A 13427-nucleotide genomic window follows, 5' to 3' on the forward strand; every position below is an offset into this window, starting at 1 on the left:
CTGCCTTTGTTTCCGTCCCAACGCAACCCCCAAATCCGGGGCCCGCCCCGCCCCTGAGCTGAGTGGTGGCAGGCCTCTCTCCCACCGGGTCCGCGGGGCACGCCCCACCATGGAGTACCCCGCCCCCTCCGTGGAGCTCCCCCAAGGCCCTGGCCTCAGACCCTTGCTTCCCTTCTCTGATTAAGTGGGAAGGAAAGTTGGCTAGTGTGTGGGGAGAGGTGTGGCAAACAGTAGCGATACTTGCTTAGCGTTTTCCACGACCCCACCCCTCCCTGCGCCCCAAAATCAGCGATAAGGGGGCATAGGAGCTACCCATACCGACCCAAACTTCTGGGGCAGGCACCAAGGTATCAGGGCCAGTCAAAAATAAGAAGTGGTGGTGGGGCACCTGGGTGGCTCAGTGGGTTAAGCCTCTGCCTTTGGCTCAGGTCATGATCTCAGGGTTGTGAGATCTAGCCCCACATCAGGCTCTCTGCTGAGCAGGGAGCCTGCTTCCTCCTCTCTCTGCCTGCCTCTCTGCCTACTTGTGATCTCTCTCTCTCTCTCTCTCTGTCAAATAAATAAATAAAATCTTTAAAAAAAACAAAAAAAGTGGTGGTAAAGACTGTAGGAGTGGACTCTCCTAGGGGACTACCTCCAAACACCTGTGGGAAGGATGGGTTCCCCGGGGGGAAACAACTGTGGAGGTCCTGACAAGGCACTGGGAGAGCAGTGAAGGAGTGGTCAGAGACAGCTGGAGGGAGCCTAGAGGTTGGCTGAATTGGGGGGGGGGTCCTCTCGATTGCCCCTGGTATGGGCCCCTCCATAAACTATAGCAACAGGCCCTGCGGTTTCAGTGGCTCATGCTTTTCTCTCTAAACAGGACCTCCTTCCTCCTGGGCCCAGTACTTTCCTTCCCAGTACATGGCAGTCACACAATCAGGGTATAACCAGGTGCCAGCAGCAAGCAGGCCTTGAAGATTCCCTCTATGGTCTTATCAGGTACCAGGCCACTACCAGCTCCATTCACCACATGCACAAACCAAGTCTTCTGAAGTGCCAGGACAATCCTGGGGGAGGGGGAATCAACTGGGAACCAGGCTCAGGCAGAATAAGAGAAGCACAAGGGGGCACCCCAGGGTAGGTGGAGGCAGAGGAGGCATACAGGTGGGCAAGACCAAGGCAGAGGTCCAGATGTATATGGCAGGAAATGGGTACATCTTTGCTCTGTACCCTTAGTAGGCCAGACCAAGTAGTCAGTGGTACCTTATACTCTCATTCTCTGTGCTCATTGCTCACCCTTTCCGCATCTCACCCTTCCCAGTCCTGGAATACTGGAAACTGTCTACAGACAGTCTGTAGACAGTTTTCCTGCAGACAGAAGTCAAGGGATAAAACAAAGTGTAAGAGTCACTCAGATTGCATCCAGACCAACCACTGCTTCTTTTGAGCACCTAGCTGCAGGCAGCCCTCTCTCTTCCCCCCAAACTCCATACCTGTACCTGGCTCTCCCTGTAAACTTCAGGTGTCACCGCCAAAGCCACTTCCTGGGGAGGTCTGGTAGCTGCATCACTTTAGTCTCTCTCCATCTTCACAGATTTCATTTGGGACTACACAGCCATGAAACTTGCACAACAGCAGGAATGTACTTAATGCCACTGAATTATATTTTTGTTCTCGTTTTTTGGGTTGTTTTTGTTTTTTGTTTGTTTGCTTGTTTTAGAGAGAAAGAGCTTAGGCGGGGAGGGGCAGAGGGAAAAGAAGAGAGAAATCCTAAGCAGGCTTCACGCTCAGCACGGAGCCTGATTCAGGGCCTATACCACAACCCTGAGACCATGACCCAAGCCAGAAGCAAGAGTCAGATGCTCAATTAGTCAGATGCTTAACCGGCTGACCACCCAGGAGCCACTGACCCTTGGGGCACCTGTCTGGCTCAGTTGGTAGAGCATGCTACTCATACCTCTGGGTTGTGAGTTGGAGCCCCAAGCTGGGTATAGAGAATACATAAAATCCTTTTAGGGGCGCTTTGTGGTTCAGTGAGTTAAGTGTCTGCCTTCTACTCAGTTCATGATCCCAGAGTTCTTGGATGGAGCCCCGCCTCAGGCTCCCTGCTCAGCAGGGAGTCAGCTTCTCCCTCTCCTTCTGCCCCTCCCACCAGCTCTTGCGCGTGCATGCGCTCTCTCACTCTCTGAAATAAGTAAATCAATCTTTAAAAAAAGAGGTCTTGGGGCACCTGAGTGGCTCAGTGGGTTAAGGCTCTGCCTTCGGCTCAGGTCATGATCTCAGGGTACTGGAATCGAGCCCCACATAGGGCTCTCTGCTCAACAGGGAGCCTGCTTCCCCCCATCCCTCTGCCTGCTGTTCTGCCTACTTGTGATCTCTCTGTCAAATGAATAAATAAAATCTTAAAAAAAAAAAAAAAGAGGGCTTATTAAAAAAATAATTAATCTTCAAAAAAATAAAGAAAAATAAGAAAGGACAAATGAATGCATGGAAATGATGACTATCTCGACCCTGCCGGTTTTTTGAGCTACAAGTTGAGATTAGGGTTATCTTATTTATTATTTTAAGAAGGCTCCCTGCCGAACATGGGGCTTGACCTCATGACCCCAAGATCAAGAGTCACATGCTCCTTTTTTTTTTTTTTTAATTTTATTTATTTATTTGACAGACAGCGAGAGAGGGACTACAATGCAAGGGGAGTAGGAGAGGGAGAAGCAGGCCTCTCACTGAGCAGGGACATGGATGCGGGGCTTGATCCCATGACCCACCTACGCCGAAGGCAGATGCCTTAGGACCGAGCCATCCAGGTCCCCAAGAGTCACATGTTCTGATTGAATCAGCCATGCACCCCTGGGTTATCTTACTTTTTATTTTTATTTTTTTTTAAAGATTTTATTTATTTATTTGACAGAGAGAGAGAGATCACAAGCAGGCAGAGAGGCAGGCAGAGAGAGAGAGGAGGAAGCAGGCTCTCTGCAGAGCAGAGAGCACGATGTGGGGCTCGATCCCATGACGTTGAGATCATGACCTGAGCTGAAGGCAGAGGCTTTAACCGACTGAGCCACCCAGGCGCCCCATCTTACTTTTTAAAATCTTTTTAAAAACTGAGTTAAAATCCGTGTAACATCAAATTTATCATTTTTAGCTATATTAATGTGTACATTCATGGTGCGCCTGGGTGGCTCAGTTAGTCAAGTGTGCGACTTGATTTCAGCTCAGGTCATGATCTCATGGGTGGTGAGGTTAAGCCCAGTATTGGGCTCCTTGCTCAGCAGGGAATCTGCCTAAATATTCTCGCCCTCAGCCCCTCCCTACACTGGTGCACATAGACACGTACGTGCTCTCTCTCGCTCGCTCTCTCTCAAATAAATAAATCTTTTTTTTTTAAAAAGATTTTATTTATTTGGGGCGCCTGGGTGGCTCAGTGGGTTAAGCCGCTGCCTTCGGCTCAGGTCATGATCTCAGGGTCCTGGGATCGAGCCCCGCATCGGGCTCTCTGCTCAGCAGGGAGCCTGCTTCCCTTCCTCTCTCTCTCTGCCTGCCTCTCCATCTACTTGTGATTTCTCTCTGTCAAATAAATAAATAAAATCTTTAAAAAAAAAAAAAAAGATTTTATTTATTTATTTGACGGAGGAAGAGCACAAGTAGGGGGAACACCAGGCAGAGGGAGAAGCAGACTCCGCGCTGAGCGGGTAGCCAAACACAGGAGCAATCCCAGGACTCCAGGATTGTGACCTGAGCCAAAGGCAGACCCTTAACCGACTGAGCCACTAGGCATCCCAAAATAAATAGATCTTTAAAAATAAAGTGCAGAGGGGTGCCTGGGTGGCTCAGTAGGTTAAAGCCTCTGCTCAGGTCATGATCCCAGCATCCTGGGATGGGGCCCCTCATCAGGCTCTCTGCTCAGCAGGGAGCCTGCTTCCTCCTCTCTCTCTGCCTACTTGTGATCTCTGTCTATCAAATAAATAATCTTAAAAAATAAAAAAGTAAAGTGCACAGGGGCGCCTGAGTGGCTCAGTCAGTTAAGTGTCTACCTTTGGCTTAGGTCATGATCCAGGGTCCTGGGGTGGAGTCCACATTGGGCTCCCTGACCCTCTCCCTACTCGAACTCCTTTGCTTTCTCTTGCAAAAATAAATAAATAAAACCTTAAAAAAAAAAACGTACATTCAGTGGCATTTCATACATTCACAATATTGTACAACCATCACCTCTATCTAGTCCTAGAACATGTTTATCACCTGAAAATGAAACCGGGGGGGGCCACCTGGGCTGCTCAGTTGGTTAAGCGTTTGCGCCACATCGGGCTTTCTGATTAGCAGGGAGCCTGCTTCTCCTTTTTCCTTTGCCTGTGCAATGCCTGCCCCCCCCACCTCCACCCCCGTGAAATAAATAAATAAATAATCCTTAAAAAAAAAAAAAAGGAAACCCAGAATCTATTAGCATTCACTCCCCATTCACTCTCCCACCAGCTTCTGGCAACCACTAATCCACTTTCTGTTTCTATGAACTGTTTAACCTTTTGATGAAGTCTTGTAATTAGAGAGAAAAGCATACACATCATACCTCCAGTGAGCACCATGAGTCTCATAGCAAAAACTGGAATGTGTCGGGCTCCCAGAAGTCCTCTGTGTCTCCCAAGCAGCCACTACCATCTTGACTGCCACCACAGATGAGTTTGGGTGGTTGTATGTAGAACTACACAGGGTTTGCATGTCAGTGTCTCGCTTCTTTTTCTGAGTGCACATCTGTGTGGTTCTATATGGCCTTGGTTCCTTGCATGCCCTTGTTGTGTAGGGCCTTACTACACAAATACCGTACAGTCTGTTTACACATTCTCTTTTTGACTACACTTGGGTCTCCCTCCTGTTTGTGCTGTTATAAACACAGACGTTGCCCCATACATGTTTTGTGACCACACGATGATTTCGCAGCCTCCCACAAACCAAGAGAAAAGGCCTAAGTATGACACCTACTTTGCCAGCACCTTTATCTTGGACTTAGCCTCCACAGCTGTGAGAAGCCAATTTTGGGTATTTAAGCCACCTAACAACAGTACTTTGTAATGGCAGCTTGAGCCAACTAAGCGTCAGGTTTCCCTCTGCCTCACCCTCATAAGGGTTCACGTGACTTTATAATTGGAGCCCACCCCAAAATTCAGGATAATTTCCCCATTTCAAGATCTTTAATTACAACTGGAAAGATCCTTATTCTTTTTCTTTAAAGATTTTATTTATTTATTTGACAGAGAGACACAGCGAGAGAGGGAACACAAGCGGGGGAGTAGGAGAGGGAGAAGTAGGCTTCCTGCTGAGCAGGGAGCCTGATGCGGGCACAATCCCAGGACCCTGGGATCAGGACCTGAGCCCAAGGCAGATGCTTAACTACCCCTGATGCTTTTTCTTAATAAGGTAACATGTCAAGGGGCCAGGGATTAGGATGTATACATCTTTGCGAGTCATATTTCAGCCTACTGAAGTCCACATTTCACAGATGGGAAAATCAGTCATCAGAGAACAGAAGTTGTCCACAGCCCCACAGTCTGTAGGAGTCCAACCCAGTCCTGTGCTCAGGGGGTGCCCTCACCCTTTCCATCTGCTTTCTTCCCAAGGGAATCTGCAGCTCCCAGGGAGGGCAAGGAGGGAAAGGACAGGAGACATCCACAGCCCAGAATTTCATCCCTTTTTCTGCAGAGAGGAACCAGGGCTCCTGGGAGAAAAGACTGATTCCAAGGCTAAACAGGGAGGGTCCCAGGTGAGCCTGGAACATCTTGTTATGCCACAAAATAAGTGCCCAAAAAAATGACAGGAACATGTTAAAAGGACACAGAAACTAAACCTGATGACACAATTCAAGCATCAGAAAAAATTGCAACTGTCATTGGCTGACATACAATGAAGAATTCATTGTATGAGAGAGAAGAATCAGGGTTCTCAAAAAGGAGAGCCAGGAAAATAAGCCCATCTGTCACCATTTGATGTCACTTTTAACCTGACCCCTCATTCTGGGAATTCAGCACTGATCCTGCCTTCCCAAAGGGAACACATGGCCCCAGTGCTTGCTTAGATCATTAAATTCTAGAATTCAGGGACACCTGGGTGGCTCAGTTGGTTAAGCAGCTGCCTTCGGCTCAGGTCATGATCCCAGCATCCTGGGATCGAGTCCCACATCGGGCTCCTTGCTTGGCAGGGAGCCTGCTCCTCCTTCTGCCTCTGCCTGCCATTCTGTCTGCCTGTGCTCGCTCTCTCTCCCTCTCTCTCTCTGACAAATAAATAAAATCTTAAAAAAAAAAAATTCTAGAATTCAGAAAATACCATTTCCCAACCCATAATGAGATTCCTGAGGTCAGGATTATCAGTTGTACACACTCCGAGGGTACTAGCGGGTGAAGTGTGAATATGATCATCTAGGAGGGGGCATGTGAGTGGGGAGCAGCCAGTCAGCCTGTCATTGCCCCCACATTAGGGTCAGCAACACGGAGACTCTTCAGGAGACACAACAGGACCCATCCACCACTCTGTGAGAGGTTCCAGCCAGTGTTTGGCCAGAAACCCAACAAGCCTTTAGAGCTCATTTCTCATCCACAGGAGCTAAGGGAAATACTAGAGGGAGGGAAAGAAGTAGCCAGTGGGCCCATCTAGAAGTGGGGGATGTCCCACCAGAAACTAAGGTCTACTGTCCTTCAACTGTCTTCACAGAAGGGGCTGTATATCTATAGCCAGACACGAGATCAGTGACTCAGTGAGAGGGAGTGTGAATGAGGAGAAGGTCAGAGGGAGAAGCAGACTCCCCGTGGAGCTGGGAGCCCGATGTGGGACTCGATCCTGAGACTCCAGGATCATGACCTGAGCTGAAAGCAGTGGCCCAACCAACTGAGTCACCCAGGTGCCCCTTGTTTTGTTTTTTTAAATATTTTATTTATTTATTTGACAGAGAGAGAGAGAGATCACAAGCAGGTAGAGAGACAGAGAGAAGGGGAAGCAGGGTCCCCGCTGAGCAGAGAGTCCGATGTGGGGCTTGATCCCAGGACCCTGAGATCATGACCTGAGCTGAAGGCAGAGGCTTTAACCCACTGAGCCACCCACGCACCCCTGACTCTTGGTTTGGACTCAGGTCATGATTTCCAGGTTATGGGATCAAGCTGTGTTTCAGGCTCTGTGCTCAGCATGGAGTCTCCTTGAGATTCTCTCCCTCTCCTTCTGCCCCTCCCCCATTTCTCTCTCTCAAGTAAAAGAAATAAAATCCTTTTTTTTTTTTTTAAAGATTTTATTTATTTATTTGAGAGAGAGAGAGAGAGACAGTGAGAGAGAGCACGAGCGAGGAGAAGGTCAGAGAGCGAAGCAGACTCCCCATGGAGCTGGGAGCCCGATGCGGGACTCGATCCCGGGACTCCAGGATCACGCCCTGAGCCGAAGGCAGTCGTCCAACCAACTGAGCCACCCAGGCGTCCCGAAATAAAATCCTTTTAAAAAAGAAGGAGTGCCGGGGTGGCTCAGTGGGTTAAGCCTCTGCCTTTGGCTCAGGTCATGGTCTCAGGGTCCTGGGATCGAGCCCCGCATCGGGCTCTCTGCTCAGTGGGAGGCCTGCTTCCTTCTCTCTCTCTCTCTGCCTGCCTCCCTGCCTACTTGTGATCTTGCTCTCTGTCAAATAAATAAATAAAATCTTAAAAAAAATAAAAAGTGTAGGTATATACCCTATTGAAAACAAGTATTCAAACAAATCCTTGTACAGGAACTTATAGCAATACTATTCACAGTAGCCAAAGGTGGAAACAACCCAAAGTCCATTAATTGATGACTAGATAAATAAATGTGGTATTTCCATACAATGGAGTTTTATTCAGCCATAAAAAGAAATGAACTGATACATAGTACAACGTAGATGAACCCTGAAAATATTACACCAGCTGAAAGAAATCAGACACAAAAGACCATATATGGTATGATTCCATTTATATGAAATATCCAAAACATGCAAACTCATAGAGACAGAAAGTAGATTAGTGGTTGCCAGGGGCTGGGGGAAGAGGGAAATGAGGAATTACTGCCAACAGGTACACAGTCTTTTGTTTTAAGATTTTATTTATTTGACAAAGAGAGCACAAGCAAGTGGAGTGGCAAGAAGGAGGAAAGGGAGGGGGAGAAGCAGGCTCCATTAAGCTCCCCGGCTAAGCAGGGCTCGATCTCAGGACCCTAGGATCATGACCCAAGCCGAAGGCAGATGCTTAACTGACTAAGCCACCCAGGCGTCTCCAAGTTTTTATTTTGGATTAAGCAAAATGTTTCTGGATTTGATTGAGTTGGTGGTTACACAACATGGGATCATACTAAAATCCACTGAATTGTTCACTTTACTTTTTGAAAGATTTTATTTATTTATCTATTTTTTTGAGAGAGGGAGGGAGGGGGAGAGGGAGAGGGAAAGAGAATCCCAAACAGAGGAATTGAGAGCAGAGCCTGATGTGGGGCTTGATCCCACAATGCTGAGATCATTACTTGAGCTGAAATCAGGAGTCGGATGCCCAACTGGAGGAGCCACCCAGGTGTGCCTGAATTGTTCACTTTAAAAATGGTGAATTCTGTTTTATCTGACTTTTACCTTAATTTAAAAAGGGTGAGTGCTACTTCTGGGTCAACAGGGAGCCAGGAACCTGGGCAGTTCTGAAAGGGTTCGTGGCAGAGACAAATCAGCAGTCAGGGCCCACTTGTGGATAGCTGGTGACCTGGGAATGGGGAACGGTTATGCTAAGGAGGAGCTTCCGAAGACAGGTAACTAGGAAATCATCCTTGTTTTTTTGGGTTTTTGTCTTGGGTGTGGAGCCCAGCATGGGGTTCAAACCCACAAGCCTGAGATCGAGGCCTGAGCTGAGATCAAGAGTTGGATGCTTAAGTGACTGAGCCACCCAGGTGCCCCATCCTTATTGTTTTCAAAGATCTATTTATTTGTTTTACAGAGAGCACACAAGCAGGGGAAGGGGCAGAGGAAGAGGGAATCTCAAGCAGACTCCCCACTGAGCACAAGAGCCCAACGTGGGGCTCCATCACAACCCTGAGACCATGACCTGAGCAGAAATCAAGAGTCAGACCTCGGGGCGCCTGGGTGGCTCAGTGGGTTAAGCTGCTGCCTTCGGCTCGGGTCATGATCTCAGGGTCCTGGGATCGAGTCCCGCATCGGGCTCTCTGCTCAGCAGGGGGCCTGCTTCCCTTCCTCTCTATCTGCCTGCTTCTCTGCCTACTTGTGATCTGTCTGTCAAATAAATAAATAAAGAAAGAAAAAAAAAAAAAGAGTCAGACCTCAACCGACTGAGCCACCCAGGCACCGCCATCCTTGCTTTTATTATTATTATTATTATTATTTTTTATTTTATTTTTTTTTTAAGATTTTTTTTTTTTTTTTTTTGACAGAGAGAGATCACAAGTAGGCAGAGAGGCAGGCAGAGAGAGAGAGGAGGAAGCAGGTTTATTTATTTATATGTCAGAGAGAGAACACAAGCAGGCAGAGCAGCAGGCAGAGGCAGAGAGAGAGAAGCAGGCTCCCTGCTGGAGAAGGAGCCTGATGCGGGACTCGATCCCAGGACTCTGGGATCATGACCTGAGCCAAAGGCAGCGGCTTTAACCCACTGAGCCACCCAGGTGCCCCCCATCCTTGCTTTTAAAAGATGCATTCTGGTGTTAAAAGAGGAGAGCTGAACAGTGTATCAAGCACAAAGAGGGCAGGGTAGAGAACAGACCATGTCATGAAGGAGGGCCGGAGCCCAGCAGGACAGCTGGTAAAGGCAGGACTGGAGAGGTTTCTGCCTCAGTTGCCCACAATGGCAAGGAAATACTTTTTGGACCAGAAGCCATGGGCATAGCACCTGAAGAGAAAACAATGAACAATGTAAACGAATTTAACATCTGGGGCGGTGGCACAGAAGCCTAAGCCAAAGTGACCCAGACCTCATATTGTGTGACTCCATTCAGGTGAAATGTCCAGAAAAGGCTAATCTATAGTGACATTAGATTAGTGGTCTCTGGGGCGCCTGGGTGGCTCAGTGGGTTAAGCATCTGCCTTTGGCTCAGGTAATGATCTCAGGGTCCTGGAATCCAGCCCTACCCGCATGTGGCTCTCTGGGAGCCTGCTTCCGCCCTCCCCCACCCACCTCTGCCTGCCTCTCTGCCTACTTGTCATTTCTTGTCTGTCAAATAAATAAAATCTTTCAAAAAATAAAAAATAAATAAAACAGAGAGGCATCTGGGTGGCTCAGCTGGTTAAGCATCTGACTCTTGACACTTGATTTCGGCTCAGGTCATGTTATCAGCTCAGGTCATGATCTCAAGGTTGTGAGACTGAGCTCCATGTTGCCTCTGCACTCAATGGGGAGTCTGCTTAAGATTCTCCCTCGCCCTCTGACCCTCCCCCATCCCCTCTCTCCCTAATAAAAAATTTGAAAAATAAAAAACTTTAAATACAAACATATGACGTGGCTGGCTGGCTCCCTCAGAGGAGCATAGGACTCTTCTTCTCAGGGTGGTAAGTTCGAGCCTCAGGATGGGTGTAAATTATTTTAAAAAATTAGAAACTTAAACTTTAAAAAAATTATTACATGTGAAAAAAAAAAAAAAAAGACAAAACCAGAAACATACATCTGGCTTCAGAAGAACTGTTAAACCAGGGTAGGACCAAGAAGCCTTGAGGAACAGAAGTACGCAGGTGTGCCACCTCCCTCCCGGGGCTTTCTCTTTTGCCTACAAGCTTTGCTTAAAAAAAATTAAAAAATAATAACTTTGTGTGTGTGTGTACTAAAAGCAGGACAAAGAAATAAGGGACAGGGAGGCTGGAAGGATCTGTGGGTTAAACCTCTGGCTTTGGCTCAGGTCATGGTCTCAGGGTGCTGGGATCCAGCCCCACATCAGGCTCTCTGCTTGGCAGGGAGCCTGCTTCCCCACCCCCCACCCCCACCCTACCCCACCCCCGCCTGTCTGTCTGCCTACTTGTGATCTGTCAAATAAATAAATAAAATCTCTAAAAAAAATAAGTGTCTGACTCGATTTCAGCTCAGGTCATGATCTCAGGGTCATGAGATTGAGCCCCACGTCTGGCTCCACATTCACTGATAAGTCCACTGGACATTCACTCCATCTACTCCTATCCTGGTTTGTGCACTCACTATCGCAAATAAATAAATCTTTCAAGGGGAAAAAAAAATGGACAAAACAAGTACATTTGGTAATTTGGGGATGTGAGCACTCCAGTGTGTGCTATATTACACTTCGTGTTTCTTGGGTTTTTTTTCACTTTTCAAAATTAAATCAAGAGCCCCATGTAGGACCTGGTGCAGGGACCCAGGGGAAGTGACCATGGTAGTTGTGTTATGGTTATTTCAGTTTAGGTCTCTTACTTACCTGATGTCCCCACCTCTCTGTCCACAGACTAGCAGGTGCTCTTTTCTTTTACATATGAAAGCAAATTAAACCTTTTCTCTCTGTGTTGCAAATACTCCTCACCCATTTCCACCCCCATCCCAACAGTCCCTGCGGTTTGTTTTGCTAAGTCCTGTAGGTACCTTGCTTTATCTGACCCACTTCTCCTACCACCTTCATGCACTCCCCCTGGGCCTGGGCCTGGGTTCCCTCCAGCCCTCCCCCAGCTTCCTAACCCTCATCCATACAGAAATGGAACCTGTTACTGCCCTTCCCCCACCCCAAAGGGATCCTCATTGCCTCTGTCTTCTCCGGAAAGCCAAACTTTCCACTGTCATAGCTGCCTTGGCTGGGACCTCCCTCAGCCCCTCCCCTATCTGCCTTGTACCGGGAAGCACTCTTCCAGAGAGGTGCTTTGTACCTATCCCCTGGGCCAAGGGGAAGCTCCTGGCTGCCTGAGGTGAGTACTTGAATCTTGGAACCTGCACCCTACACCTGGCACTATCCAGCCCCAGGAAGGTATCGCTAGGCTGGGAGACAGTGGGACCTGATCGATACTTTATCCGTGGGCAGTGGCAGCCACAGAAGGAGACCCTGTTTGAGAAGCTGGCTAGTGATGGAGGGTAGAGGGAGGTTAGGAACAGACTGGGCGGGAAGCAGGACTGAGTCTTCTGACCTAAGCTGTGCCTCTGGTTGTGAGAGGTGTGGGGGTGTCGGGTACAGTGGTTCTTGCCTCTTGGCTGCTGAGGAGGCCCAGTCAATGAGTAGTTTAATTTCTTCTCCTTTCACGTGTCTGTGACCATTGCAACCTCACAGGTTCTTCCCTGGATGGTCCATCAGCTGGTGCCATCTGCCTCTTATCACACTGCCTCTAAGACTCTAGGACCTGGCCCAGAATGTCTGGTATTTGCAGGCCACACTGACCCCCTCCTTGGCTTATTAAACCTGTATCCTTGGATATACTATTTATTCCTCAAAACGCACAACCCACAACCCCTGTGATAAGGTCTTTAGAAGGGAAAGTAAAATCTATGTCTCCTCCAGGCTTGTGACACAGGAGGCTGCAGCTCCCACCGCCACTGCTGCTGAACTGGCCAGAGTTTGCGCCTCTCCCCCCTACCTCCCACTGGGTCCTCCACCTCATCCTCATCCACGAAGACTTTCTCTGAAGCCACCCATGTCCTCTCCTTCCTGCTGAGGTATGAGCCGCCATTGCTGCCTTTTAGGCCCCCTGTGTTTGCTGCCCCAAAAGACCCACCACCCATGGGTCCTTAAAACATGCAGTTGGGACTGTGGTCCTCCCCCTCTCCTCCCACAGCTCCACAATCCCCATAGCAGCTCGGCCCACAATTCGCTCACTTTCCTCACTTTAGGGAGGGCCACCCGCCCTCCTCAAAGCCCTCATGCATGCCTTTCCACCTGCCTGATGTTACAGCCACGTGTCTGGATCATTCCCTCTCTTTCTCACTCCCAAGTCCCTCCGCTTATAGCACAGAGTAATGAGACCACCAACGTCACTGATAAAGCCTTCTAAAGCAGAAACAAAGCAGCACTCAGCAAGGGAGAGGCAAGGGGAAGGAATCTCTCAGATGGGTAACAGCAGCGTTTAGCAGAAACGCACTGCGTGCAGGCCCTGACCCTCCGGCGGCTATATTCGTTCCCTGTTGTTACTTAACAAAGTACCACAAACTCAGTAGCTTAACACAACACTATCTATTAGCTCCCTGTTCTACCTGTCAGAAACCCAGGCAGCGTCCTCTGCTCCAGGTCTCACGAAGGCTGCAATCAAGTTCTGGGCAGGGCTGGGGGCTCTTCTGGGAAGCTCTGCAGGAACATCAGCTTCCCAGCCCCTTCAGGTCATCAGCAGATTCCAGTTCCATGCGTTTGTAGACTGAAGCCCCTATTTCCTCGCTGGCTGTCTTGTGGGCCTCGTAGACTCTTGACTCCCCCCTGTATTTCTTGTCACATGGGCTCTTCCAGCTTCAAAGCCGGTGGAATCCCTCTACTTCTACGTCTCTCTGCTTTCCGCCTCTGCTTTTTTTTTT

Source organism: Neovison vison, chromosome 7 (assembly GCF_020171115.1).
Source record: "Neovison vison isolate M4711 chromosome 7, ASM_NN_V1, whole genome shotgun sequence".
NCBI classification, from domain to species: domain Eukaryota; kingdom Metazoa; phylum Chordata; class Mammalia; order Carnivora; family Mustelidae; genus Neogale; species Neogale vison.